A 27,063-nucleotide genomic window follows, 5' to 3' on the forward strand; every position below is an offset into this window, starting at 1 on the left:
CCCACAAAGTATCTTTAACCTCCCACAATCCTCTGTACTTTCTTATACACATTCTATACATATTCATCTTAACTCTCCTATGAGACTGTAAGCTCTTAGGGATAAAAGGTGATGTCTGACTGATTTACACACTCAGTAGTTCACTCATTCAACAAATATTTATTGAGCACCTAACATGCCAGGCACCAGGCACTGTTCTAGGCATTGGTGACAGAGTAGTGAACAAAACAGGGTTCACTACTTTCAGAGGCATTATAGCTCAGAGGGTGGCAAACTGTGGCCCCTAGACCACAGCCCGCTGCCTATTTTTGTAAATGAAATTTTATTAGAAACACGGCCTGGCTTATTTGTTTACATACTGTCTGTGGCAGAGTTCAGTGGTTTATAGGCTGTCCAGTAGCAGTGCTGAGCAGCCGTGACAGAGATCACAAAGGCTAAAATATTTACTATCTGGCCCATATGGAAAACGTTTGACTCCTGTTCTAATATATCCTTCCCACACAGTGCCTGGTACACAGTAGGCAATCAATAAATGTCTAGAAAATAAGAAACATGGAAAATGAGAACATAAGACAGGCCCTATGGCAGAGCCTCTAACTTTACCCAGTCTCCGCCATCATTCTTAATTATGCCAAAACTAATTCCCACCCAGACTGAAACGCAGCTGGCAATGCTACAGCCTAACTAGCAATGCTACAGCCTAACTAGCAATGCTGCAGCCTAACTAGCAATGCTGCAGCCTAACATGATAAAAAGGGAGGCAGCAAGCTTTCAGAAGAAAGGCCTGGTAATCTACTTCCCAAAAAAATCAGCCACTGAAAACCCTATGGAAAGGTTAAGAACTAAATAAATTTGTGGTGTTTTTAGAAGTCAGTTCTATTTCAGGCTCATTTGTGAGCGTAACAGCTGGCCTGGCAAAATATATTACAATAGCTGTCTTTTCTGGCTTTCTAGAGCTTACAGAAGTTTGGGGAGAGTTGTTATTGTATTTCACTGGTTTGTTTGCCTTCCTAAGATGTATTTCGTGGAGAAGACCTTTGTGTCTTTTGGATCAAGTTGACTAATGAGACGCGGGTTAGGTTAAACACAAACACACAGCTGCATATGCGGAAAACCCCATTCTGTCAAATACCAAAGTGAAATTTATCTATTCAATCGTACACCCATATCCAAAGAGCTGTCTTCTTTGTCATGTGTGTAAGAAAACCCTCTCACATATCAAGTAAAGCACTGGAAAATGTGGTATTTACAGAATCCTTTTCAGAGGCTGATTTACTATAAACTTCAAGTTGAGAGCTAATACATAGCTATGGTTTACAAGTCTTCTGCATAGTGTTAGCATGTTTTACTGGAAAGACTAACAGTTTTAGAGTCAAACAAGTACCAATTTCAATGAAGCTCTGCTACTCATTAGCCACATAAACTCGGGGAAATCATTTAGTATCTGCGATGGTTAAGACTGTGTGTCAACTTGGCTGGGTCATGATTCTCAGTGTTTTGGCAGTTATATAATGTTGTGATCACTTCCCTGTTGAGATTTGATATGTGATCATTCCCATGATGGGATCCGCTGTGAGTAGTCAACCAGTTGAAAGGGAGTTTCCTTGGGTGTGTGGCCTGTATCCGAATATAAGCAGACGTTCTGGCCTTTGCCTGCTCTGGATTCTGCAGCTGGCTTCTGTTCCTCTGACCTTTGGTTCTTGGGACTTGAGCTAGTAGCTTACCTGCAGTCTTGCCTGCCAATCCTGGGATTCGTTGATCTTTGCAGCCTGTGAGCAAGAGCCCTGCTCTCTGACCTGCTGATCTTGGGTTCACCAGCCCCTCTGCCTACGTGATTCGGGAGAAGCCTCTATCCTGATCCACAGACTTGGGACGTTTCAGCCTCTACAACCACATGAGTTATTTCCTTGATATATATCTCTCTCTGTATATATTTATATGCTTTACTGGTTTTGCTTCTCTAGAGAACCCAGCCTAGGACAGTATCTCGGAGTGATTCTATCTATAGGAAGGGAATGAGAAGAGTTATATCACAGGACTGGTGTGAGAATCAAATGAGATAGTAAATGCAAAACAGCTTTCAGAGAATCAGGAGAAAGTCAGCTTTCAGTAAAGGCTGGTTCCCTTTCTTCTCTTCTGTCCAATAACAAGTTCAACACAGGTCCCCATACCTCAAAAATACCTTCAGTATGAGAGTACCCAAACTCCCTAAGGAGTCACTGGGTTATGCAAATGATAAACACACTCAGCTGCTAACCAAAAAGCTGAAGGTTCAAGTCTGCCCAGAGGTACCTCAGAAGAAAGGCCTGGTTATCTACTTCCAAAAAATCAGCCATTGAAAGCCTTATGGAGCACAGCTCTACTCGGACACACATGAGGTTGCTATGAGTTAGAATTGACTCGGTGGCAAATGGTTTGGTGTTTTGGTTTTTAAAACTCCCTGAAAATGTTAAAATGTGTTTGTTTGTTTAAGCTGTCTTAGGCTGGGTTCCCTAGAAAAACAAAACCAGTGAAGCATCTCTGCATAGAGAGAGAAAGAGATTTATATCAAGGAAATGGCTCATGTGGTTGTAGAGGTTGGAAAGTCCCAACTCCATGGGTCAGACTGGAGGCTTCCCCTGACTCACGAAGCTACAGGGGCTGGCGAACCCAAGATCAACGGGTCAGACAACAGCCCGCTGGCTCACAGGCTGCAGAGGCCGACAGATCCCATGATCGGCAGGTAAGCTGGCAGGCCACTGGCTCAAAGACTGTTGAGGCTGACGAATCCCAAGATCGACAGGTAAGCTGCCAGCTCAAGTCCCAAGAACCAGAGGTCAGATAAACAGGAGCCAGCTGCAGGACCCACAGCAAGCAAAAGCATGAGAGCTTTGCCAGAAAGCCCACCTATATTGGATCCAGCCCACATCCCCAAGGAAACTCCCTTTCACCTGACTGGATACTCACACCAGATTCCATCATGGAGGTGATCACATTACATCATATCTCATCAAGGAGGTGATTACATCATTATACGACTGCCAGACTACATCATAACTGCCAAACCACGGAGAATCATGGCCCAGCCAAGTTGACCCACCACTTTAACGATCACGGAAGTCAACAAATTTGGAGATGACGTTTATACATCTTTGTCTCTTGCTTTGTCTGACTTAAAGAAAATTCTTTTCACGTCTTAATTTACTACCCAGAAGCTATACAATAGCTCTTGTTCATTCGATTTACTGGTGACGGATTTCTAGCAAAATATTAGTTCTAATAACATTTTCCATAATACATTATATTAAAAACATCCTGATGAGCATCATAGAATCGGCAACCAGGTCAGTTCAGAAGAGTCTTCCTGATTTCAAAAGTAAAACAAAATGGTGTAGTTCTAGTCATTTTTACTGTCTGGTTCTCATGACTTCGGCCCCCTGGGATCCTCAGTGTAAAATGAAACAAAGAAATTCATATGTCCCCATCAAAATAGTTTCTGTTAAATTTCTAGACAGACAGTAAGCAAACAGATATATAGATATAGATGGGTGAACAGATGGATATGGATGAAAAATGAAGAGGGAGAGATATAAACAAGACAAATAGGTAGGTATGACTACAAGGATAGATGGTTAGATCAATAACTGATAGGTGGGTGTATGGATAAACAGGGATGGAACACAGGCAAATGCAAACTACAAGATGCTAAGCAGACACACAGACATGCCTAAGGAGAGACAGACGCATAAGGAGATAAATCCATGACAAAAAGATCAATCTTATAATCAAAATACCATTGCAATCCCCTAAACTCATTACCGTCAAGTCGACTCCGGCTCACAGTGACCCCATAGGACAGAGTAGAACTGCCCCGTAGGGTTTCCAAGGAGTGGCTGGTGGATTTGAACTGCCAACCTTTAGGTTAGCAGCTGGGCTCTTAACCACTGCACCACCAGGGCTCCTTTAGGTTAGTAAACCCATTATCAAACCCGATGCCATGGAGTAGATTCCGACTCATGGCAACGCTGTCAGACAGAGTACAACTGCCCCATAGAGTTTCCAAGGAGCGCCTGGTGGATTTGAATTGCCGACCTTTTGGTTAGCAGCCTGAGCTCCTAACCACTGGGCCACGAGGGTTTCCTTCAGGTTAGTAGTGGGGTGCAAACTGTTTGTGCCACCCAAGGACCTAGTGCCACCCCGGGAACCTAATACAATTGTAACAGTGATTAAATATTAAATAGTGATTAAAATTTACATTTTTGAAGAATGTTAAATAACATGGGAAAATACAATATCACTTTTAAAAAAAAACAGAATAAAACTAAATATCTATTAACACAATCCCATGGTCATGTGTGTGAACTAATATAGTGGTTGTCTCCGGAGAAGGGACTTATGGGTGTTTTAACTTTCTTTTTTGTACTTTTGTGCATTTCAGAAAGGTGTGTTTTGTTTTAGGAAAAAGACAAGCACCTGTGCTAAGATAACAACTAGGAAGTTTGTTGTTTTTTCCATTTACAGGGTATTTTCCTATGCATTAACACAGCTGATCCATTCAACAGACAGATGGGTTCCACCAGTACTATGTACAGCTGAGCAGTCAAGTTCACAAAATAAACCTGAACTGAAGCAGATGTGACTTGCTGTTTCTTGGGACCCCATCACCTTCTTCATGAGTTCCTGGGTGGTGCAAACAGTTAACCCTAAGGTTGGAGGTTTGAGCTCAACCAGAGGCACCTCGGAAGAAAGACTTGGAAATCTACTTCTGAAAAATAAGCCACTGAAAACCCTATGGAGCACAGTTCTACTCAGACCCATATGGCGTCCCCATGAATTGGAGTCGACACAATGTTTGTTAACTGCCTTCTTTACAATGTCCATGTATTTGCTCAGGAAAAAAGTTTGGGTTTTTGGGTTTTTTCCTAAATCGGCTCTAAAAAATGTTTCTCTTCCCTCTCCCCACTCCAAAGTACCAACATCCTATTTAAAAAACAAAAAACTGCGCATATAAGCCTACCTGAGCTGTTAACACTTCACCTCCACAGTGGGAGAGGAAAATTCTGTTCCAGTATGATGAAATTTCCTACTGTTGCTATTTTTATAAACCCATAAAGCCAACTACCCTAATGGGACCAGTCCAATCTATTAAAGGCATGTCCAGGCTCAAATTAAGAAGAAACACAGTCTGACCTAGATAAGCGAATCAGAGACAAAGATTCGAAAGCTGCTTAAGACGACAAGGGAAGTTTAGGAGTCAGAATGGAAGAAGTAACACCGCTCAAATCTAGCTGATTTGGGGATGACTCACCAGTCTTGCTGTGACGCTTTCCTGCCTCATTCATCAGACAGGTTTTTCCATTAGAATTTACTGGTGACACGCTCCTCAGTATGTTGGTAAAATCAATTTTGAAGTTTTAAAATAAGGAAGATATGACTGCAAAGCTGCTGACGCTGACTCCACACATAGACTCAAAAAAGCCCAGGGAGAGCATTAATGCTGGTTGAAGGCATGCTGGCCTCCATTTCACCTCCGCCAGTAAGCCCTATTCATGTCCACTCTTCTTCCCCACCCCTCCCCTGCTGGTAAGAGCTAATTAACGTTTATTGAGAATTTAAGTGCCAGGCATAAAGCTAACAGCACTATATTCATTCTCTTGTTTAATCTTCCCTAGGAAGTAGGTCCCGCTACCTTTCTCTCCAAGGAACTGGTCTGTGCTCCAAGAGGCTCATCATTCCAAGCATGCCTTGCTGTCTTTGGTATGAGTAACTATGGAGGGTTACTGACTTGAGGAGAACAACAGATGGGGATGGGAAGAGAGGCTTCGGGAGGCTAAGTTCCGTCCAAACCCTGGTGTTCTACTCTACCTTCACTGCCTTGCCCGTCACCCACACTGCTTCCGAGATTTTTGAAAGAAAAAAGGAAGATAGGGAAAATGAAATATAGAAGTCCACATGGTCACTGTTCCATGAAGGGTCTAACGGCTCAATGTGGGCACATCTCTCCACCCCCCATCCTTGTTCTGAAAACAGAGGTCTAAATGACTGTGGTTTTGTCACTAGATGAATAACAAGCCCCGAGGATTGCTAGAATTACAAGGCCCAGACCAGATCCACTCACAGAGCTGGAAGCTTTCTAGTAACTGACTGCATGGGGAATGAGCTGCTCAGAGAAGTGAGTCACTTACTGGAATCCGTGCTGCCTGCATTACTCAGCTGATATTAATACACCCACTTGTTCATTAAAGTTTAATTGGAGTTCATGTGAATTGGTTTCACCGGATACTTAATCAAAGAGAAGTGTTTGTGTATGAAGTGTTCACACGCAAAGCTAGAAAGCACAATTCTCTTCCAGCTTCTACATGCAACCACTCACTGCTCTTTTAACTCTGTTGACACAATAAGTTACTCAGAGGGGTGGAACAATGACCTTGTAGGAGGAGAGGAAAGAGATGTCCAAACTCAAACACAAAACAAGAGTCAATGAAAAACCCTGTGTGAGGCACTGTCCACCGCTCCCTAACTCATCAGCTACAGCCCAAAACAGGCCAGGAATCAAATGCCAACTCCTAACAGGAACTTGTTCTTTCTAGTTCCTTCCAAGAAGTGGTTATCAAAGCTGCAGGTCTCCTTTTTTCCCCCCTGGGCACCTGTCTTCCAGCCGTACAGCTTTATTCCTAAAAGGGGTGGATAAGGAAATTAACCATCATTCAACATAATCACACACTTCTCTTGCACCGACAAGCGAGCCATGAACACAACCCCAAATGCCTATTTATACAATCAGGACTGTCAGTAACCTGTTGTTGGTCAGTGAGATTTCTGATAAGAAACATTTGAGGAAACAGAAATTATAAAGCTCCTGAAAAGATTGTGCAAGAAGTTGGAGGGGGAGTCTATTTCAGGCTTGGTGGCTCAGGTTATGTTATGGATGTTTCCTTGGGTGTGGTTGCCCATGGTTAGATACACATGACTTCCTTGCTCAAAACAAATCAAGATGAGTGTTACGGATTGAATTGTGGCCCTTCCCCCAAAATATGTGTTGGAATCCTAACCCTTATACCTGTGGATGTGATACTGTTTGGGAATAGGATTCTCTTCGTTATGTTGATGAGGCCCTATCAGTGCAGTCTGTGACCTAAACCTAATCAATGACTTCTGAGTGGACACTGAGGAAGCACACGGGAAGGGGCGGGGGGGAGTGCTGGAGAATAGGTGCCACATGAAGATCACCAAGGAATCAAAGAATACCAGGGCTACAGAAGCTGACAGAAACAAGGATCTTCGCCCAGAACTACAGAGAAAGAGAGCTTTCTCCTCGAACCAGTGCCCTGAATTCAGACTTCTAGGCTCCTGTATTGTGAGAAAATAAATTTCTGTTCTTTAAAGCCACCCACCTGTGGCATTTCTGTTACACACCACTAGGTAATTAAGACGATGGATAAGTTTAAAAACTTGGAGCTATAGACAACTTTGATTCTCTGAAGCAATCCTCAGAGACTGTGGACCGAAGGGCAAGCTACATCTTTTTTTTTTTAACAGTTTTATTGAAATATAATTCACATATCATACAATTCACCCATTTAAAGTCTACAATTCAGTTTTTATTATATCCAGAAAGTTGTGCAACCATTGCCACACCCTAATTTAAAGGACATTTTCATCACTCCAAAAAGAAACCGTGTACCCATTAAGTCCCTTCCCATCCCATCCCCTCACCTCCCATCCCTCACCCCTGCCAACAACCACTAATCTGTTTTCTGTCTCTATAGACTCTTTAGGTTTATATGTCCTGGACTTGTCATATAAATGCAATCATTTACAATATGTGGTCTTTTGTGACTAGCTTCTTTCATTTACCACAACATTTCCAAGGTTCATTCATGTTGTAGCATGTATCAGTACTTCATTCCTTTTTATTGTCAAATAATAATCAAATTTCTGGACATACCACATTTTGCCTATCCATTCTGCAATCTACTTTTGAAAACTCAAAATAAGCCCCCATCTACCAAGCAAATACAATTACTTAGTTGTTCTGCTTATTGTTGTTGTTAGGTGCCGCTGAGTCCATTCCAACTCATAATGACCCTATGTACAACAGAACAAAACACTACCTGGTCCTGCACCGTCCTCACAATCGTTGCTATGTTTGAGCCATTGTTCCACCTACTGTGTCAATCCATTTCGTCAAGGGTCTTCCTCTCTTTTGGTGACCCTCTACTTTACCAAGTATGATGTCCTTTTCCAGGGACTGGTCCCTCCTGATAACATGTCCAAAGTACATGAGATGAAGTCTTGCTTGTAAGGAGCACTCTGGCTGTCCTTCTTCCAACATAGATTTGTTCGTTCTTACGGCAGTGCATGGTAGATTCAATATTCTTCACCAACATCATAATTCAAAGATCAATTCTTCTTCGGTCTTCCTTATTCATTGTCAAGCTTTCGCATAAATATGAGGCGATTAAAAATACCATGGCTTGGGTCAGGCACACCTTAGTCCTCAAAGTTTTTACTTATCCTTTCAATAATCAATTTATGATTATCCCATTACACATGTTAGGGACTTCTTAAATGTGGGAAGAGGTGGCAGATCCTTAAAGCCTATTCCACACTGAATTTAAAACCAGTCAGGACATGTGCATTGTTTCACAGTTGACAAAGCCCTCCCATCTACGTACTAGAGTATGGGCTCCCTAAGGAAGGAGCCATGTGTCTTCATCTTTGACTTCCCCAGGGTGCCAAGCATAGTGCTCCAAGCAGGCAGATTTGGAATGCACTGAAGGAGCAACATTCCCAACCATTTCTCTCTTAAGGAACATCATCTTTTTCAGCTACTTAAAACATGTTCTAACTACTTGGCTCCACGGTGGTTAATAAGATATGACATCTGCCCTCCGGGAGCCCGAAATCTAGCAGAAGAGACCAAACCCACACAAAAGGACAAATTAATGCCAGATTAAACAGAATTAAGGGTGTGAGAGAAACTCAGAAAAAGGAATCTTCTACATGTTATGTCTCAATGGCCACGCTAATGATTTCATTTCTAACCTTTTTTGTAGAGTTGGAGCTAACAGACATTAGATGGCACATAGGCTTTCTTGGAGATTCAGAAATCATAGCTCTGTGTGTCTGAAAAAGTACAAGCTGATCTGTATCTGGGGCATAAATCAGAGGCAATTAGAGCACCCACCCAAAAACATTACCAGATAATGCAGACCTAAAAGGAAACCAGAAAGATGGAAAGTCAAAGGGGTCACCTATGGAAACGCAAACACTTCCTGCGTCCTTCTAAAGCAGGCCTTTCAAGTCCGTGTCAGGAAGTTTCACAGTCCCCCCTCTAAGATAAGAATATCGGCAATTCACTTTAAAGTTGCCACCTAAGAAACCATGGCTGTGAAGGAAAGAAATAGGTTTCCAAACACATGTAATCTAATCCAAACGCTGGTACATGATGCTAATAATACAACACCGGGCTTATTTGGTGCCATGTGTCTAAGAGACTCAAAGACAACTGCCAAAGAGAATTCAATCCTTACCACCTCCCAAGCAAACATAGCGCCAACTCCTGAGTCATTAAGAAATTCAAGAGTATCTTCCATTTCTCTGCTCTGTAGTTTTAGGACACACCCAAGTTTCCAAATAAAAGCACCTCACAATCAAAACTAGAAGTCTGAGTCAGGCTTCTGTTTTTTGGAAGTGTAGAAATATATACCCCCTTGGATCCAACTCATGGGATAGTTTAAGTTTTCATGCAAACCACAAAAAAAAGATACACTTGATGAGAACTACTTTCACCATAATTTCTACCAAGCATGAGACCCTTTTTGTAATAAATACCCATCCAATTTACACATCCATACAAGTGCTCCTCCTGAAATTCCCACAGCAAGTTTGCATATCCTGCTTCCTGATTACCTCATGCATAAAAGGAAATTCACCTTCACCTCGCTAGTTCATTAGGGCCAGTTTCAGGAAATACTTTGACACCTGATTTTTTAAAAATACATGCTGGTTTAATAGAAAGTCCTAGAGATTCCTTATTGTTTACATCTGAGGTAGTATAGGTTAACAGCAAAACCACAGTTAATTTTTTAGACCAATCTTTTTTTCAAACAGGAAAACAGAAGCAAGCATTCTTAACAACTCTATATCACCTGGGTAGTGCTTAGTAAGAATGATCCCATTATACCCAAATCAGAGTGGTGAAGCAGTAAGTATCCCAGAGCCAAGAGGTCTGAGTTTACAAACCTCACTGCTTTAAGAAACTCACTTCATCTCTTTCAGCCTCCGTTACATCATCTCTAAAAGGGAAATAATAATAAGCCCTGCCTTGCTTACTTCCTAGGGATGCCATAAGGTACAAATATGTGTATTTAAGTGCTTTGAAAACCACAATGCCCCATATACAATGTAAGGCATTATCTTAGTGTTCTTTCCTATGGAGACTTTTTTTTTAAAGACATGAGCAAACACTCTTGCCTTTCCATTTCTATTTTGAATAGCCAAAGAAACACCCAAAATCAACATTGCCAATTCCAGGAAGTTTGATACACACACACACACACACACGCACACACACACACACAAAACACATATTCTTCTTAAGGATAATTGGTGTTTAATACAATAAGCAGTGAAAGCACAAGATCCTGAAGAATCTTCTATCTTAGAGCTATGCTTCGTGGTACAGCTTTAAAATTAAGGGTTTTTCAGTGTACTCCTGCTCTCTGAAGATAAGTGAAAGATATACGTTAGCGTTTATTACCTTTAAATTACGGTATGCCAAAATTCCCACCCACCTCCTGCACAGAGGAAGGGTTCCAGGAAGAGGTGGCCCCAGTCCATCATCAATGCTTTCTACAGGGGAGGGAGATGGAGACAGCTCTGAGGAAGGACCTATGCAGGTGCGCACTGGGGGAAGACAGAGCTTGCCTGGATGAGGCAGAAAAAACACCACCCTACAGACAGACCATCTTCGATCAGGGAACTGATACTCAGTAGCCACGTGGCAACTCTCCACCAGCCAACTTAGCAAGGATGGGGATGCATTCCATTCTGAAGTTTACTCTTTCAACCACCATGTGCAGATAAGCAAACGTCAAGGACAGAGAAGCCAAGAACTTTTTCAAGGTCGCTAGTGGCCGTGCAAATGTAACTCCTATGCCCCAGGCTAAATCGATTCACTGTCTTTGAGTCACGGGTCAGAGTCCAGAACAGTCCTAAACTATTCACTTTGCACCTCCCCTTCTTCAGCATTGTAGTGGGAGGGAATAATAAGAGCTAACACTAAGATAGGGCTTGCTATGTGGCAGGCCCTGTTCTATGTGCTTTACATATTTTAACTCATCCTAAGGAGGTAAGCCTATTTTGTAGATGAGGAAACCGGGACACAGACAAGAGCTATTTGCCCAAGATCATACATTATGTGGTGGAAAGGATTTAAACGCAGGCATTCTGACTTTGGAGACCATTCCTAACCAGCACGCAAAACTGCCTCTTCATGGGCACTTTCAACACTGGCTGAACACCCTCTATGAACTTTTGAAGGCTCTTGCATATAGTATCTCATTTATTCTTACAATGACATTGGGAGAGAGATTTTATTATCTCTAGTTCAAAGGAAGTCATTGAGATTCTAAGAGGTAATTCAGCCAAAGTTTATACAAACACTAAGAAGTATAGTAAGATTTGAGCTTTTGTCCAGTTTCAAGATTAATGAATGCCCTTAGTAAACATCCAGGTCCTGGACTTGCCTCTGACGTTAATAACCAGCATGCCTCTCTAATCATCGTCATTGTCTGTTATCTATCCATTGGTTTATTGATTTATTTATTGCCAACTGGCGCTGTGGAAAGAATATGTGTTTGGGAGATAAGTAGACCAGAACAATCCCACCACTTGCTAACTCTGTGACTTGGACAAATCACCCTCCCTGTGCCACAGTTTCCTCATCTGAACAATGAGGACAATGATAACCATATATCCTGCTGTCTCAGAAGATGGCCATAAAAGTTAAATGAGATGATACAGGCAAAACACTTAAAACTGTGACCGGCACATAAGCACTCAATAAATATTTATTCAATGAATATTTGAGTGAAACATGAAAATTAAATGACATCATGTATGAAAAAATTCCTACTAGAGTTTCTGTTATATAAACAGCTGCTCGGAAACAAAAACAATATTTATTGTTAATATCCCATTTAATAGTCTAAGTACGTCTTGAGTCTTGCGACTCTGTGCGGTGGCCAGCACAGTGAGCCATGCCCAGCAGAGATGTTCAGAGTCAATGATTCTATGTTCTTTCTTGAGCTTCCTGAGGAAAGAAAATCTAAGACATTAAGACAACTTCTCTGAAAGTTTGAGAGCTTCAGTTGTCCATTTTCACCCAAAACTTCAGCTTCAATTTGAAAATTAGTACCCATAATTGAAGCCTAAAACACCCTAAAAAGCCTCAATGTAATGTTCTTGTTTATGTCTGATACATTTCTCAAGAAATAAAGGAGAAAAATGACTTCCCCATCACCACACTTTACATCTCATCTCTCTCTTCTCTACAGACTCCCTCCCACATTACTTATAAAAATCACTCATTTTGCTCTGGGTCCTTCACAGATAGTAATCACAAGTGTTTTCCTGAGTCAGTCAGTAGCTGGAGAGAGAGATTTTAAAAGTAAGAAACAGAGGATATTTGGTATCAAGAGAAATGTCATGTGGCAGAATTGCTTCAACTGGGACACCAAAGGAAAAACAGCTGCAAAACTATATAATTAAAATTTTGATTTTATATATATATATATATATATACATATTTGTGTGTGTGTGTGTGTGTGTGTCTGTGTCTGTGTGTGTGTAAAAGGCTAGGATAAAAACCGCCACCAACAGGCAGAAGGGAGAGTGCTCACACCAGGAGCTTTGAGCAGCAGTGTGAAAGGCTGTAAGGCTGAGGTGGAACAGAGGCTGAAGAACGTGTCCGGAAGTTCTGCTCTACCACTCAACCACCTCAGCATGAACGGGTCATTTAACTCAGCTTTCTATTTCTCAGAATGGAGACCTCACAGGACTTGTGTGAGACTGAAGCAGCAAAACAGATTTGAAAGCAGTTTGGGGAACGTCTGTACAAACACAAAGGGACAGCACTACCCTTTTCTTCCAATGCTGAGGAGAGCGACTTTTTTCGGGCCACCATGCCTCACAACTGGAGCCTACTCCCATCACGGGCTGCTTTCTGCAAAGGAAGAAAGGATGTGGACAATTTTCCAGAGAGGCAATGCTTTCTAATTTCTCTATTATTTCCAAAACAAAAAAGCAAATTCTCTTTTCTCCCTTTTGTTTTTCCAAATAAAAATAAATTATAACCCTAACTTGCTAATAAATGCAGGCTGGAGCTGTCCTTAAGTAAAAGCTTTTGGTAACAAATTGCCTGCACTAACTGCTATTTTACTGCGGAATTTTTTATTGCTGCTTAAGCACAGCAATTATGCTAATAAGCCTGGGAGGATGGTACATCCAGGATTGAATCTGACAGATAAAATACTCAATAAAATACTAATCTCACCTGAAAATTGGAATCGGACGGCCTTATTAGTATTTATGGATATGGCATCTTAAACATGTTTTTTTTAAGATGAATATATATGAAATCAATGTTGTCTCCTAACACAGCCTGCCATTTCTAGGTCTCTGCGTGCTTTAAATTCAAGGTGACAATTACTCATTGCCTTAGTATTGCTTCTTGCCAAAGAAACCAGAGCTTGTTGGTCATCTCTGCCACGTAAAGAACCAGGCAATAAAATGTTTTTCTTCCTTCATCTACCTCCTTTTCTGCCCACATCGCCACCACCCTTGCCTCCCCCGCAGAAAAAGGGAAGGTTAGAACTGTCTGTCTGAGCAGAAAGAGAAGACAGATTCGACAGCAACAAGAACCATTTGTCAAACCATCTGGCTTCTCTCTTCACCTGACAGGAGGGAAGAGTGATGTGTCAGAAAGAGCAGCGCATTGAGAATCCAAAGAACTGGCGTCTGGTCTTGATTTTGCCATTTCCTCCATGGATAACCTTGCCAGGCCTCCGTTTCCAAAACAGGGACCTTCTGGAGTCCAACAATTAAGTCTCTTTGAGAAACAAGTCTCCATGGGTTGGCCTTTAAAAATTGGGGGCCAAAGCCCCCGTATCTATGAAGAACTGTATATTATAAACCAAGGTAAACAGAAGGTGGATTGTGCAAATGGTTACTGAGCTCTTGCTAACCAGAGGGCTGAGGTTTGAGTGCACCCAGAGGTACCTCAAAAGAAAGGCCTGGTGATCTACTTCCACAAAATGAGCCACTGAAAACCCTAAGGAGCACAGCACTACTCTGACACACATTGGGTCGCCATGAGTCGAAGTCAACTTGATGGCAATTGATTTCGTTTTGTTGTTGTTGTTTTGCTTTTTGTTTTTTGGTTGGAACGTGATTCTTGGCCTTGTGCTTTGAGTTACTTGGTTCCCGCTTATCACATATCCCCAGTCTATATTTGAAATGGTCCAGGTCTGAGTTCAGAGACGTTAGACCCCAAATAAAAACAGAATAGTCCGTTTATAATCTGGCCTGAGGAATTTAACTGCTCTTTTTGGTTTGTTTGCTTGTTTCGGTATCAATACCCTTATTCCACAAGGAAATGAAAGAAGAAAAGTCAGCAGCCCTCTGAAATGGCAAAATGATATCTGAATATTACAATATTATTTACCAAAAGAAAAAAAAATCAAAAATATTTATTTTCTCCTTAGATATCCGAGCCAAGCCCATGGAGCAGTAAGACAGAAAATACAATTCCCCGGAAGTTGTTCCACAGGTAGAGATCTGAGAGGACAGAGGCTTTCTCACTCACCCAAGTTTCAGCTGGCTCACGGGGTCAGAAAAAGCAGCCTGGCCCTCTGACTAATTCCAGCGTGCTGCCAAGCACATTGCAGAGCCGCTGGGTCACAGGAGCGCTGACTCATCCAAACCCCAAACACCCAAGTAACAAGCCACTGCTGGACACGAGGGAAAATGAACAGGAACCTTGACACCCACAGCAGCAGATGCACCAGAGACTTCTCCTCAGGAGCCGACACACCCCTTCCTGAAGCTGCCATATTGCTCGAGAAAGGTCCCAGGCCTGGGCAAATCAGACTCACCCAAACAGTGGAATGTGACATGTTGTGACAAACTGGGCACAGACCCCAGGATTCCAGTTCACTCGGGGGCCCTTACAAAGTCATTCCTTCCATAAACCCCGGCTTCCTCTCTATTCTAGCTGATAGTCTCAGGACCAAAGAGGTCCTTCAGCCACTAAGAGAAGCGGAAAAACAGGTTCTGAAAATACAAAGAATTCGGCATAACTTACAAAGGGCCTTCTCAGCTCTTTCTTCAGCTAATCCACACAGTACCTCCAGAAGGCAGATAAATCTCCACTTACTGTCTCCTCCACTTTGTAAATGAAGATATAAAGTCCTAAAAAAAACCAAACTCGTTGCTGTGAAGAAGATTCCTACTCATAGATACCCTATAGGAGAGAGTAGAATTGTCCCATAGGATTTCCAAGGAGTGGCTTGTGGATTTAAACTGCTGACCTTTTTATTAGCAGCCAAGCTCTTAACCACCTGCCACCAGGGCTCCTATAAAGGCTTAGAAGTCCAGAAATTTCCCCAGGATAAGGGAGCAAGATAGGAGATTCTGAGCATAAAGTGATACTTATCCCATAGCTGTTGGGGGGCAAGGAATAGGGTTAGCACAGGGCAGGGTAATACCAGTCTGTAGATTCTACAGTCTTTGACCACAATGTTCTAGACCCCCCAAAAAACAAGAGGCATGTATTGCCATATACTAAAGATCTGCACAGTCCCCAGGGGCTGACCAACTCACCACCACCACCACCACCATCACCCTCGTTTCACACGTGTAGAAACAGAATCCACGTTCATCGGCCCCATTATCCTTACTGACTACGATGGACACTGCAATGGGCAAAGCAATGTCACAACACATTCATCAGGGAGGAATCCTTATCCCACCTTATAGGGGAAAAGCTGAGGCACACACAGGGAGATTGACTCGCCCAATTCACACAGGCTTCAAAGAACAGGGGCACGACTCAGATCCAGGCCCCCCAGCCCCAAACGTCCCATTCTTTCCACTTTATCATGCTGCCTCAGAACCACCAGTGCCGCCATTATTTTAGTAAACCACCAGAGCAGAAAGTCAGCTCTGAGCCGAGACATCTCCCAACAGAGTATCGATTCAAGTCATACTTCGAGGAATAGTTTCTGGGAAAGCAGAGGAGGTTATGCTATCACACAGTGAAACTTAAAACTCCTAATCACTACTGCCTAGACCCCTTCCTACCTGCTCCCCTGCCCATCCCTGTAACTCAATGTCCTTACTAGACTTAGCACTTCAAGACAATGAAACCTGGTTCCCAGCTGTATGGTCCTGGGGAAGTCTGTGACCTCTTTGGCCCTGTTACCTATATACACACACGCACAGGTGACGTGCACATACTGGTGCACACGGGTACACTTTGCATGTCCCCCCCAAACACACACCCCTAGGACATCCCCCATTTTGCCTTGTGGGAAATTGACAACAGAATGCCCCTGTCTTTCTTACCCTGCGTGGTGAAAAGAATTAACAAGCTAGGCTGCTAACCAAAAGGCTGGAGGTTACAGTCCACCCAGAGGTGCTTCGGAAGAAAGGCCTGGGGAACTAGTTCTGCAAAATCAGACACTGAAAACCCTACAGAGCACAGTTCTACCTCTGATACACGTGGCGTTGCCTTGAGTGGGATCAACTAGACGGTAACTGGTCATTGGTTTCTTACCCTGCAAAGCACCGCTGTTACATCCCAGTTTAAGCAGTTCTCTCCGGGATTTGCACCCTCTCTCCTGAACCTCCACCTCTGCCTCGGGGTTCCTGGTTCCACCCTATTTCTTTTGCCTGGCTCCCCTCCTGAATCTTCTTCTCCATCCCCACTGTCAATGCCCTGGGTTAGGCGCTGGTCATCCTCACCCTAGGAATGCACTAGCTCATCTCTGTCTGCAGTCTCAAACTCTCCACCTCAGATCCATCTTTCTCTGGATGAAACACTTCAACAGCTCCTCCATGAAAGCTCTGAACTCACAGCCACACTCCCACACTGGCTGCATGTTCCCAGACAGGCTACGATTTGTTATCTTTGTAAAATCAGCATGTCCGTAACTGGGTCTGGTGTACAGGTCTGGTTTCTGAAGAAAAAGGTTTTGTGTTCAGGATACAGGAAGAAAATCTGGCTGTAGAGCAGAACTTCGTTCAGCACCGCCAAGGCAGGTCACCCCATTAAGCATATCCACTACCCCCAGAGAAGATGGTTCTTTGGGGTGGTGGCACAGATGGTCAGTGTCAAACCCTTTGGTCCAGATGTTGAAAGGCTCTACCACTGTTCTAAGTCTTTTACAAACATCCTCTAATCTTTAGAAGTTAGCATGGGAGATATATTTAATCCCAAATTAAAGGCACTTAAACTAGGGCTCAGACAGGTTTAGTAACTCAGCCTCACAGAAGTTATGTAAATCATTCAAATTCAAACAGCTAGTGGAACTCTGGTGGTGAAGTGGTTAAGAGCTCGGGCTGCTAACCAAAAGGTGAGCAGTTCAAACCACTAGCAGCTCCTTGGGAATCCTAGGAGGCAGTTCTACTCTGTCCTATGGGGTCACTGTGAGTTGGAATTGACTCGATGGCACACAACAACAACACTGGAGCCAGGGCTCAAAACCAAGTCTCTGTAACTCTACTGGGACATCTCGTTGTTGAAAACAGTGTCAGGAACACCACTCGATGTTTTGCCTAAATAATCTCCATTAATTTATATAATTTATATTCGTATCCCCATTTTACAGATCTGGAAGCTAAGGCCCCACATCACACAACGTGTCTCTGGCAGACTGAGGGCCAAGTCTCCTGGTCTGCTCTTTTTCTCTCTTCTCTGCATCACACATCCTCTTTCCAACTGTATTCTCTATCTGCTGAGCATTAAACATAAAAGGCTTTGATCCCATGAGTCATGGGAAGCAGCACTCAGTGGTCCATGCAGTCTCAATTGTCAGGAGAAGGTGTTTCGTAAGCAGCAGGAGAGTTAAGATCCCAGCAGTGAGGGTGGGAAGTGGGGTTTACCAAGCAAGCCATGTAAGCAGGTCAGAGTCAACCAACCACCTTGGCAAGTTAGCCTTCCTTGTAACAGAGGCGATTGCAAATTCTTCTTCAAGAAGGTAAATAATCAAATTCAGAAGTCATCATGTAAACTACTTTCTCCCCTCCAAAAGCTAAGCTTCCCTGATAGGAAAAGGTTGCTATTCTAAGAGCTCACAGCTAGGAGAGATGGCACTATGACCTAACTTCACAGAAGAGCCACCAGCATCTTAAGCAGATGCCTCCTTTACCTCTGCCTCTAGAGAAGCAAGGTTTAAGAAGGTGCCTGGGGAAAGCTGATAGTTATTCAGAAAAGTCACACTCTTAGTCCAGTCCCCAGAGGGCCTTCTAGTTCCTTGGGTTAACTGTAGTTAACCTTCCAACCCCTCAGGCCTCCTTAGAAATTCAATTTTATGAACATTTACAGAGTACCTATTGATGCCAGCCACTGAGCGAGGCTCCAGGAGAACTCCCAGATGCCTGCCTCTGGGAAGCCCAGCTCAGAAACAGATAAACCAGTTGCTGTCAGTGGACTCCACCTCCTGGCAACCCCATGAGTGTCTGAGTGGAACTGCGCTCCATAGGGTTTTCAATGGCTGATTTTTTTAGACGTAGATCATCAGGCTTTTCTTCAAAGGTGCCTCTAGGTCAACTCAATCCTGCAACCTTCTGGTTAGTGGCTGAGTGCATTAACCATTTGCAACACCCACCCAGCGACTCCTAGAGACAGATACCAAAATCAAACTCATTGCCATCCAGTCGATTCTGACCCACGGGGACCCCACAGTGTCACAGCAGAACTGTGCTCCACAGGGTTTTCAATGGCTGATTTTTTGGAAGTAGCTCACCAGGCCTTTCTTCCAAAGCACATCTGTCTGGACTCCAACCTCCAACCTCTAACAAAGACAAGCGCGTTAATCATTTATACCACCCAGGAACTCCCCAAAGGCCCATAACATCATGTAAATGCCTGGCCACTGAGACCCATTTTAAGCTAAGGACCAGAGATGTAGAAAATAATAAAGAAAGAAAGGTGGGAAGGTAGACAGGAAAGGAGGGAGGGAAAGAAGGGAAGGGGAGAGAAGAAGAGGAGGTAGGGAGAAGCGGGGAGGGAGGGGAAGGGAAGGTAGGTAAGTATGGTAAGCGCAAGGGAGGTAAGTACAAGGGAGGTAAGCACAAGGGAGATAGATACAAAGGAAGAAGAAGCATTCCAAGTACCCAGGGAAGGAGGAAGATCATCTCGTGTACCAGTCTGCCCACAGGGATACAGATGATGGGTTATAGGTCAAACGTGTCACTGCAGCACCAAGTGACCATTTCAATTTTGGTAGTCCCGGTCTTTTACGAAAGAACAAAAGATGTTAACTTTGGACAAATAATTTTTGAAGTCTTTTTTTAACCATTTATAGGAATGTAAGCATGTGGGGGAAAAAAAACTAGACACATAGCAAATCATTAATGATGGTTAGTTGCTTCTTGTAAGAGAGAGGGATGGGGGTGTGGGTGTGGTAAGGGGCCAACATGGTCACAAACTCTTCCCCTCCCTGTGTCCTCACCCTGGCATTGTGCCTTGTAGCTGCTCCCAGCAAGAAGTGGACTTTTTCTCCACCCGTGTTGTTAATAAGTATGTATATTCGTTCATGAACCCATAAATCCATCTACTGCCTTTTTCGCAATCCAGTTTACATTTCCCCATCTCATCCAGAAAGATGTAAGGGATTTTTAACAGCTTTACTAAATTCAAATGTCTCCCTACTGATAGTAACGATGGGCAACACTTATCAAATGCTGAGTATGTGCCATGCGTTATTTTAAGCACTTCTCAAGGATTGTTTCATTCAGTCTTTACAGAATCCTCTAGTGGAACGGTCATTAGCCCCATTTCACAGAGGAGGAAGCTGAGTCACAGAAATGGCACAACTTGCCTATGGTCGTGTGGTTCCCAAGCAGAGGAGCCTGGATTCAAATCCAGATGATCTGACTCCAGAGCCTGCCCTCCCAACACCAGGTCTGTGGTACCGTTCTAATCCACCAGATGGTTAACCCAAATGAAAAAGGAAATGGCTGAATGGCCTTGTTCTGGCTCCTTGTGACCACTGCTTCCTTTCAAAGATGCATAAGTCACCTGTCCAATAAGCCAGTCTAAAGTCGTACCAAGAATCCCAGTAGGTCAACAGATTCTCGACTCTGGATGCAGGCTTTTGATAACTGAGCTTTGTTTCCTCATCTCCTAACTTTTGGCATTTCTGCTGATTCCCAGCTTTCCTCAAAATTCCTGGCAGCACTTTCCCAGCCACTACCACACGTTCTTCTCCGAATCCTGAGATGCAGTCTGTGTGGCCCAGGAGCTTTGCAATCACTTAAAAGAGCAAACTGCTCTCTGACAACTTTTTCAGCTGTCATGGGCGTCAATGTCTTCTTAAGTCGATTCTACCCTTGCGAGTTTAAAGATCACCTCCCCATAACACAGGTGACAGAGCAGGAGAGGAGCCACACAGATCTGCCCTCTCTCTGTCATCTGGGCCATTCCACCACCCTCCCCAGATCACAGAAATGCTGGGCACCCCCACAAAAGGACTTCCTCTCCTGGAGTCCATTCTAATCCCACCCCTGAGCAGGAAGTAGCTGAAAATGAAAGGTCCTGATTGGCTGCCAATTACATCATTGCTCTACAGGCTTGATTAAGCTCTTAATTAATTGAATGCCACTTTACTTCTACACCTGACTCCACAGACAAATAAATAACCACAAAGAGAACAACACAGGGTGAAGCCAGTAATAAACTATAGCTTCTGGCTCAGGTAGGAAAAAGGGGCCATTTGCTGGGGTTACCTGTCATTAGGAAAGATTTGGTCACCAGGTGGGGACATACAGTTCTCTCTATTAAATTAGAGAAATGATTCAAAGGGGACCAGTTGCAGCTGACAAGAGCAAAAAGAAAATCAATTGCAGGTTGCCAGGACAACTAGACTTTTCCTGCAAGAATAAATTTGACACAGCCCTAAAATCTGACAACTAAATGTTTCCTTGCATTACATCACATCCCTAAAACGTGTGTTCAACCAGTGAGATAATCAAGCCTGCTAATTACTTTCTACAACCCCCAGAAGATACAGGATTGATGGCCTGGGCTCCAGTCCGACTTGCCTCTTGCAACTCTACTCACCATCTCAGTTTTACAGGGAATGAGGATGGTGTGCTTTTTTAAAGGACTGTGAAGGCATATCCTTGTCAGTTAGTCCTTGGACCCTGGAAAAAGGAAGGTGAACACTTTTGTAAGACAAGCCCCCGTATGAGTCGCTACAAGTCGGAACCAACCCGACAGCACCTACCAACAATGAGAACAATGGCTCAAACCTATACCCACCTGCCCTGTCATATAATTCATTGGCTAAACCCAAGGGGTTCCAAAGAAGAGATACAACTTCATAGAATTCTATTTAATACAGGTTGGATCTAAAGGGGAGTCCCTGGGTGGTACAAACAGTTAACTTGCTCAACTACTAACCAAAAGGTTGGAGGTTCAAGTCCATCCAGGGGCACCTCAGAAACAAAGCCTGCTGATCTACTTCTGAAAAAGCAACCATTGAAAACCCTACATAGCACAGTTCTACTCTGATGTGCATGGGGTCGCCATGAGTCAGAATCACCATGGGAAGTGATGGTTTTGGGATCTAAAGAGACTTTGACAATAACCCTTGTTTTACAAGAGGGTGAATCTGAGACGTAGATAAGCAAAATGCTCAAAGTTGGTATAGCTGGTTAGCTGCGGCCAGGCCTAGAATCCAGGTGTTTAGAGAATGGCTCCTATGCCATTTCCTTAAAGAGCCACCATCATTCCACCTCGGCCTTAGGGACTCTGGAAGTTGAAGTTAAGTCCACTTGATCTCCTACAAATCCACATGAGGCAGTGACCCCAAATGGCCTCATCCCAGGAGGTCAGAGTCCTGACCCCAGATCCAGGAATATCTGATGAAATGAGACTTCTCTGTGCATTTAGGTTCTCAGAAGGCTGACTATCAGCTTACCAGCAGGGGCTATTAAAAACAAGAACAGCTCATAAATCACTGGAGAGCACTGTGCAAATATAAAGTAATATAAAAATGCTAAGCGCCAATAACACAAGTGTCCCAGGCCAAGGTAGGCCACCAGGGAGCAAGATGATTTCAAGGGGGCTAAGCTTGCTCTTCGCACAGCTCCCACCATCATCCACCAGAAGATGTGACAAACCTCACTCTCCTTTCTTGTTTTGCTCCCAAATTCTCAGCTACGACTCTCAATCTCATTATAGCATATTGTATCATGATCGATATGCAAAAACGTACCCACCGTCAATTCAAACGGTCATGAGTCTTTGCTAAGCACCGAGAAACGCTGTGAAGAGATCTGAAGCAAACGGGCTCTGTGCACATCACAGACCATTGACGGTAAAGCAAATGTCAAGCTGTCCCTAGCTTGTAATAAAAGCAAGTAAACCATGAAAAACAATGAACTCATTAGAAGGTGCTTGTCAGAGAATTGAGCCTTGAGAGCCAACTCAGAATCTGGTGAGAGGTCAGAAGAGTAGCACTGAGGGACCTGGCTACAGGTGCCAACGGCGGGAAGAGGTGAGAAGGGAGTTTTCTTTCCAGCCACCTGCAAGTCCCTGCATGCAGACAAGAACCCGCATCACTCAAGGTAAGCAGAGACGGGCAGGAAAGGACACAAGGAAGGCATAATCCAGAAATCCAAAGCTGGTGTCAGAGAGAGTCGTTTTCCAAACTCAACTCCACCATTACAAGATGTTTGACTTTGGGCAAGTTACTTAAACCCCTCTAAGCCTCAGTTTCCTCATCTGTACAATATGCATAACAACAGTACCTACTGTACCAACTGGCTGTGAGGATTCAATGAGATGATGTACAGAAAGCAATCTACCCAGTGCCTGGCACGGTGGTAGTGTGCAATGAGTGTGAGCTATCTTGCTAACCGTGCAGGAACTAAAGAGACACTGGGGCTAGAATCCAGCACAGGGGCAAAGGGAAGAGGAAAAGCACAATATTTCAGATCTAGATCATGAGGCTGGAGAAGAAGAGCTCTTTCCCACAAGCTCTGCCTTGTGTCTACTAAGGACTCAAATATCGAGTTTGTCGGTGGAAGACAATAGGCCAAGCGTGGTCAGGCACCTGCAAACCTTAGGTTTTAGTAGAAATCTGGGGACAGTACAATCCCAACCAACTGGTAAATATGAAGGCCAGCTCTCTGTATTTCAGTACTAAAATCTGGGGCTGAGATTTAAATGGGTTCCAAGATCCTCTTCCCAAAACAAGGAACTAGTTTCCTTCCACAAGAGGAAAATGGTATTCCCCACACCCAGTTCACTTAACATACTTTAACACTCATGGACACAGTCAGGCCTCCGAGGGAATTGAGGCAATGGGCACAATAATCCTGACATTAGATAGTAAGTATCCGGTCCAGATAAAGAGTTATGAGACTTCAGAGAAGGGAATGAAACTAGAATTTTCTGAGCACCCGCTCTGGGCTACGTGCATTGTAAAAATTAAGAGAAAGGAGAGAATCAAGGAAGACCACCTTTGAGCTGACAATACGCTGGGGCACCTGGGCAGTGACACTGTTTATCTGGGCCACATCTGTTCCTTTAGGGAGCCCTGCCAATGGAGTGATGCTGGATGGGTACCCAAAGCCCAGGGCCACCAGCCACTCTTCCCTCCAGGCTCTCTGACTCACCATTGGGCATCTACCATCCCACCACCCCAGGAGGTGATGCAGGAGCAAAGGAGGAGCCAGGGGACGAAGGTGAGTTGGAGTGCAGCCAGCATCAAGCCCCCTCTATTTCATCCCCATATGAAAAGCAGAAGCAAACACAAAGAATAATTGGAGATGAAAAAGAGAATAAGCATCTTGGTGGCTTAGTTATCTAGTGCTGCTATAACAGAAATACCATAAGTGGTTGGCTTTAACAAACAGAAACTTATTCTCTCACAGTTTAGGAGGTGTAAGTCTGAATTCAGGGCACCAGCTCTAGAGGAAGGCTCCTCTCTCTCTGGAAGCTCTGAGGGAAGGTCCTTGTCTCCTTTCAACATCTGTGGGCCTGGCATTCCATGGAGATCTTCATGTGTCTTGGCATCAATCTACCCCAGGATCTAGGAGGTTATCAGTGCAGGACCCCAGGTCCAAAGGATGCACTCTGCTCACAGCTCTTCTTTCTTGGTGGTAGGAGGTCCCCTTCTCTCTGCTCGATTCTCTCTCCTTGTATCTCTTGAAAGATACAAAGTGATGCAGGCCACACCCCAGGATAACTCCTTACATCAGATCAGGGCTGTGACCTGAGTAAGAGTGTTGCATCCCACCCTAATCCTCTTTCACATAACCTTATCTTGCCTCATTAACCACGGGCAGAGATTAGGATTTATAACACATAGGGTAATCACGTCAGATCACAAAATGGAGGACAGCCACACGATACTGGGAATCATGGCCTAGCCAAGTTGACACATATTTTAGGGGGACACAATTCAATCCACGACACTGAGTAAGTCAGGAGGAGAGGGGAAAAGGTACTGAGTTTGAGGCTGTGCAGAGAAACAGAAATGGAAGACAAGAGAAAAAGTAGGAGGAAAGGCCAAAAGAAAAGGGCTGTTTTTTGTTTGTTCTGTTTTGTTTTTTAATCATACTTCTGTCAAAATCTTGTCATCCCCCACCCCCACCCCCATCACACTTCTGTCAAATCTTCAAACATTAGCTCTAGGGGGACTTTGTTCCATTCACTGAAGAGTGAATACCATCCAGAAGAGTTCTTGGAACATAGCAGGTGCTCACTAAACATTTCTTGAGTTAATGAATAATGCCCAGCTAGAGGGGGTCACCTTGGCTGAGAAGAAGGATGCTTTTAAAGTAACCAAGAAGAAATAGCGAGACTCTGTTTATGCTTCTACTCACTCACTGCTTTATATTTAATAAGGTAAGATAACACAGGTGAAAACATCAAGCTCGGTTCATGGCTACTGGTGGGCAGTCCCCATATGTTCACTGAATTTTTGAATCAGGATAACCCACACCACAGGACAAAGATAGGGCAGGGCACCTGGCCCATAAAATCCCAACAGGAAAAGCAGGGCCTCTCTGTGGAAACAGAAATACACTCTGACACAGCCAAATGGTGTTTTACGATGGTTTAAAGTCAGGAGGGTCCTGGTTTTTCCTGTCTCCTTTGGAGAAAGGTGCCAATTGCCACCTCTTGAGGTTACCACCACGTGCTCTAACTAAAATAGAGGTGAATACTGATTCCTCTAAAGAAATAACTTGTGGGGAAGAGAATGAGATCTAGGAAGAACTGAATTTAACCACTGAGTTAAATGGCTGGATTAAAGTCTTGCTTGGAAGACTTGCCCGTCAAGTTTCATGGTGGTCCTTCAATCCATCTCCTAATGATAACTGGAAGGATTAGGAAAGCAAGTTTTGCCCATAATGAGGAATATACAGCGACTTGGAGGTGAAAGTGCTGATGATAAAAGTTGATAGGAGTCAGTATCAACCAATTCACTCATCCACTATAAGGTCTATCAGATTCTGGAGCCTGCAAGGTCAGCACTTCCTCCTGTGGCTGTGCCTTGTCTTGAGAAACCATTATTACTTATTACACATGAAGCACTTTCTATCTGCAGAGTGCTTTGGAGTTGGTTTTTATTAGTTACTCAGCATTCTTAAATCCAAACGCAACTAAAGCTCTAGTGGAGGACAGCAAACCCCATGATGTCCTCACCATCACACTCCTTCCCAATGACTGGACAAGGTGAGTAAGGGGCAGACAGCAATATGAATGAGAAATCCAGTTCAATCCACAACTGTTTTACTGAGGCCACCTGGCACTGTTTGGAGATCAGAAGGAGGAGGTACAGAAATAAATCCGGCAAAGCTCTTGACCTCAAGGAATTTATGGTCTATGGCTATTTAAGAGGATCTTTGTGGTCCCTTCCAGCGTGAAGATTTTGTAGTTCTAAGAAAGTATAAATAAGTTTCAAATATCATGTGTAGAAATATATAACATGTTCCTACATGACTCAAAACTTGAGCAATGATATAGATATAATTCCAGTCCCCAAAATGGAATCAAAAGACCATGCAGAAGGGCTTGTTTCCTCAATTTTCAATTTCCAGAATAAGTTAGGTAGCCCAACCTCAGCCTACAGAGCAACCACCTTCTCCACTATTCAAAGTAATCAAGTTGGCCTTATCACCTGGCAAGGATATCCGCGAAGAGACTGAAGGATCAGAGGGAAAATATAGTGTTCTAAATAAATTTTAAATTCCTTTCCAATCCTCAGTTTATGGTCCAATTCTGCAGTTCAGCATCTAATATAAGGCCTGGCACTTCAATAACTACTAGTTCTTTGCTGCCTTAAATCAATGAAAATACACATATGAGTGAACAGTCCAAAACCAGAAATACTAAATTCGGTTATCCAATATGGTGATAATTCAGCTGTGAAAGCGATGTGACAGACACATCACCCTACTAATCCCCAAGACTGATGCACAAATAATTATGGCTAACACAAAGGTATGTATGTATGTGTGTGTGTGTGTTTATGCTGTTTTACCAGCTAGGCTAAATCTTCGAGGCAGAAAACAGGGTGCAGGCATACAAGCACTGAACAAGTTTCTGGTTGCCACCTCTTCACCATGTGACACTGGACAACTTCTTGACTTTATTGGAGCATTGCTTTGCTTATTAGTAAAAGGAATGTAACAGTCCTTAGCCTCCCACCCTCATGGACCTATTGTGAAGATCAGATGAGTTAATGGATATGAAAGGGGTTGGTCCACAGTAAAGCTCCATATAAACCTGCATCACATATCATACTCCCCAAAGGATTAGTCATAGTCAATAAATTA

General features: G+C 43.5%; 1 protein-coding gene across 7 annotated transcripts in view; it reads right to left on the reverse strand.

The window, feature by feature from the left end:
* LPP (LIM domain containing preferred translocation partner in lipoma) overlaps positions 1–27,063 on the reverse strand; it is a 756,943-nt gene that overhangs the window by 591,726 nt on the left and 138,154 nt on the right. The window contains exon 7 of one of the 7 annotated variants that reach the window (XM_023736775.1): positions 21,332–21,414. The exons of the other annotated variants lie outside the window; for them this stretch is intronic. The gene's annotated coding sequence lies outside the window, so the exon portion shown is untranslated. The remainder of the gene's footprint in view (positions 1–21,331; positions 21,415–27,063) is intronic. 7 annotated transcript variants of the gene reach the window in all.

Source organism: Trichechus manatus, unplaced genomic scaffold (assembly GCF_000243295.1).
Source record: "Trichechus manatus latirostris isolate Lorelei unplaced genomic scaffold, TriManLat1.0 scaffold00092, whole genome shotgun sequence".
NCBI classification, from domain to species: domain Eukaryota; kingdom Metazoa; phylum Chordata; class Mammalia; order Sirenia; family Trichechidae; genus Trichechus; species Trichechus manatus.